Source organism: Morus notabilis, unplaced genomic scaffold, assembly GCF_000414095.1.
Source record: "Morus notabilis unplaced genomic scaffold, ASM41409v2 Scaffold571, whole genome shotgun sequence".
Lineage (NCBI taxonomy): Eukaryota > Viridiplantae > Streptophyta > Magnoliopsida > Rosales > Moraceae > Morus > Morus notabilis.
In genome coordinates this window covers 45345-49884 of record NW_010359982.1, presented here as the reverse complement: position 1 = coordinate 49884, position 4540 = coordinate 45345, and positions in this window count along the sequence as shown.

The following is a 4540-nucleotide window of genomic DNA, read 5'->3' as shown; positions in this document are numbered from 1 at the left end:
CTCAAAGTGAACGGGAGTTATTTAACTACACCCATTCATCGCTTAGGAATTGTATCGAGCGGACATTCGGGGTGTGGAAAGCGAGGTTCCGCATTCTAAAGATAATCAACAATTACCCGATGCAGAAACAAACGAGAATACCTATTACTTGTGCTGTGATACATAATTTCATACACATGTATCAACATGATGACAGCTTCATCAACCAATACTTACAAGATGGGGGTACCGGTAAGTGAAATTGACCCCTTGAACGTGGATGAGGATGTCAAACAAAATCATAACCCAGATCGGAGTACGAAAGGACCAAGAAACACCGCGAGTCGAAGGGAGATGGGTCTTATGAGGGATGACATAGCGAGAACTATATGGCAGGCTCATGATGGAAATAACAATCGCTAGCTAAACACGTATCAGTTATCATGTATGAAATATTTGTTTTGTAACAGGTTATGTTCGATTGTAGTCGCCAATTCAAGGATCTGCATTTTTGAATTTTTGTACATAACATTATATGAACATTATTACGAATTGGTAGTATGCATTTTTTTTAATTTCCGTGTTTTTCAGTTTTTTTTTAATAACATATCATATCATACTTTTTAATGCGAAATATATAATTTTTTTTCATTTTTTTTTTGAAACTCAATCATCCTGTTTTACCAAATCACTTGGCAATCTTACTTTGGACATTATATATATTATTGGTATATATAGTATTTTAAAATAAAAAACTTAAATTCAAGATTTTCAGCCAAATTATTTTTCTTATTTTGATCGTATATGCTTTTTTTTTTTCGACAATAAGAGCATTTGAAATTTTAACGATTGTTTGTGTTGTGCCTCTTCCTATCTCTTTCGTAATTCAATGATAACTTTGTAATAAATGATACAAATAAAATTCTTTTAAGATTCCCTTTTTAGTTTTTACTATGAAAAATAGAATGGCGCAGAGTTGTAATAAAAATGTAAAACAATGGTTCATCATTATCCTTTATTTTTTAGAAAAGTGAGATGGCACGTGACAAAAGGAGAACTAAAAGAGTAATAAAAAAGTGATGAAATGAGGGATCATAACATTTCTCTCTCTCTCTCTCTCTCTCTCTCTCTATATTTATATATATAGTTTAAAAATACATTGAAAGAATTTGGGTTGGATTGGACAATAGTTAAAATTTAAAAAAAAAAACTAGTTCGTTGCATCATTCAAAAAAACAAAAAAAAAAATGAAAAGAATAAATATTGCGACAATAATTCAACTAATGTTTTTCTACAAGCTAATTTAGCTATAGCAGTGCATAGGTTGCATCTCCGGGAATAAAATAACAACAATGACCAACAACGGAAGGTAAAATCGCGATAATGTCATACACAATACGACCCTCTACAACAAACTCATTAGGACAGTTTGTTATTACACTACCCTAAAGAACATTTGCGGCACCAAGGGTGCGCGCCATCTAACATTGCGCGCGGTGGTGCCGACCGATATCTTCTCAACACAAGCGAATAGTGAAAGTTCTTGTACTCACCACAAAGCTGAAGATTCTCGGGGTTGCGCCATCTGACCATGAACGACCCCATTCTGATCAAACCAAATACACTAAAGTAGAATCGCTAACAATTCAAACCGGTCAATCTTCGGAGAAATTTTGCTTCATAAAGCATTTAAGTCCTTAAAGCAAAAACCATTAAATTGTGATAGATTAGACCAAAAAAGAAGAACACACTTATACATCCTCTGGAGTTCTACAAGCATCATATACACACACCAGATTAGAAGATCTTCCTTAGAAAAAGATCTTCATTTTGCTCGAATTCGTAGCTGTTACATGAAATTCCACCAATTCTAATTTATTAACAGTTGAAGTAGATTGCTCCTCTCCGATTATTGATTCAAAGGCCAAAAATGAGGTTATTAATTACGTGTATTCTCCACTGAAAATCAGGATAAAATTATATAAATTAACTCTATGCTTTTCACACTAGTATTCCATCCATTACCCAAATCCAGCAACAAATTAGGCACAAAAACCTCCATCTCAAGTTGAGGCCTCACTAGTTTGAAGGAAGTGTCCCCTATAGGCCGCCAAGCATCACTGCTTATTCAATTACCCAATCTCCATCTCAATCCTCTCTCAAGGAATTCCTTTCCTCATATCAATCTCTACTATAGAGTCGAACACCCATTAAATTAATTGGACGAGTTTTTGAAAAGCAAAAAAATTAAGAATTTGATTATAAATCACATAATTCTTTGATAGTGCGGCTTCGTTTGTTTCTCCATTCAAATCACAACTCAAACTCTTTACTACAGTGTTGCTTTTTACAAAAATTCAAATTCAACGTTTACTTGTACAGCTTTTTTTCTCAGATTAATTTATTTTTTAACTCAAGTTCTCAATTTGAACAAACAAAGTGAACGAGCTAGCAAGGCGTGACGCATTTTTTCTTTAAATTTAACTATAATATCATTTTCCATCACATTGTCACACTTAATTTTTTCTTTAAATTTGATGTGATACCATTAGTTAAAAAACAATGTTCTACTAATATTATTATGTTTTAATATTTGACCCATGTCTCCTTATAATTACACAGAAATATTTACTAAATTTTATAGGGAATGTAGTAGAATTACTTGTTTTTCATTATTTAGTCACATGACAATAAATTTAATGTTTTGGGAGAGGAAAATGAAGTTTAAACATTCTATTATTCAATATTCATTTACATAACCTAATCTTCCTCACTAGTATCATCCTTCATTTTGGTCTTCAAATTAAGTCGACAAATTTTGAAGTGTATATTGTGTATCCTAAGCCTGAAGTTTATGCCTAATTATAAATGGTAGTAATGTTCATCTTCATTGCTGTACATAGAAAGATTGATGGAAGTTAAGAATTAGTTTAATCCAATTTTTATAATTTAAGGGTCTAAATACAAAAAAGCCAAATCCTTGCACATTTCAGCTTGGGTACATAAACTCTCACATCCCACTCATCACGTAAACTCTCACATCCCACTCATCACGATTAGGATATTGTACGAATAATACTATTTTATGATAGGGTAATTGGCGCCAATAGTTTTCAAATTTGTCAAAAAATGACAGTTTGATCCTAAATTTTTTTTAATGAAACGAACTCCAAATTATTTAAAAAGATGTACGGGTCTGTTTACTTCGCTGATTCGAGTTGAGATGTGATTTTATGTGAGAGCTTTTTACTGTAGCAAAAAAGTTAGATGTGATTGTTTGTGAGAGCTTTTTACTGTAGTAAAACTCGAATTCTAAACTCGAATCAGCGAAATAAACGGGACCGTAATGTCATCATTTCCGTTAAATACCATCTAAAAATAAGGATAAAATCTTAACCTATTAAAGTCGATTGGGACTAAAAAATCTCCTCATAAAGAAGTAAGAGACCATAATGTCAACTTTTTAAGTTATTATGCCATTATTTTTTGGACGGCATCTGACAAAAAAAACTACATTACACATTTTTAAATAATTTTGGATTCATTTCGTCAAAAAAAAATTTTGAGAACCAAACTGTCACTTTTTAAAAATTTGAGAATCATTTGTACAATTTAACCTTTATGATAAACATGTTTCAAAATTTACTAAAAAGTGAAACATACCTTTTCAATTAGTTTACCAAATGTGAAACATACCTTTTCAATTAGTTTACCAAATTGTCATTAAAAAAAAAATATGTTCAATAACTTTCTGATGGTGAATGGACGAATCTAATTGCTGAAATGGTTTTAGTAAAAAAAAAAAATAATAATAATGTTGGAAATTCTGCGTGGCAACCACAGCTTGAAGTAATAATATCAACTGGACGATCACTAAGCTATATTATATTTACACTATACAAATAGTGACATAGAAGCACATAAGATTCAAAACAAGAAGATATATAGCAGGTGATAGGGAAGCGATAAGAATCAATCTCTATTCTCTCGTCAGTTTTGTTTGGTCCTGATGAGAATTGACTAATAGAGAGAGAGAGGGGGAAAAAAAAAGGGTTCAAAATCTTTTTCTCAATTATTTGTCTAAAAGGGCTTTTGCCTTTTGTATTAGTATTTTTTTTTTAATGGAAGCCTTTTGTATTAGTTTACTTTGCCATAGTTTTGTAACGTCCCAAAAGGAATCCTTTTGGGGTTCGTTCCCCTTCTGACTCTTACTTGCATATATCATGTCGTCACCTGCACTGCAAAAACCTGCATGCAAAAATAAATAAATAAAAAATATAAAAATACTTTTTTTTTTGGGTATAATTTTTAATTATTTTATCTGATTAAAATCATATAAATAAAAAAATACGTTTAATAAATAATTTTTAATATGAATTTAACTATTGAAAATGAAAAAAAATACCAATAAATAATTTCTTTTAATGCTAGGAGAGAAACTCCCATAATACAAACACAACACACAAAACAACAAATTGGCATTGACGGAACACACACGCACATAGACACTACTCACTAGTTACAAGTAAAGCTCACCCACCACGTAAAGCAGAGCCCCCCC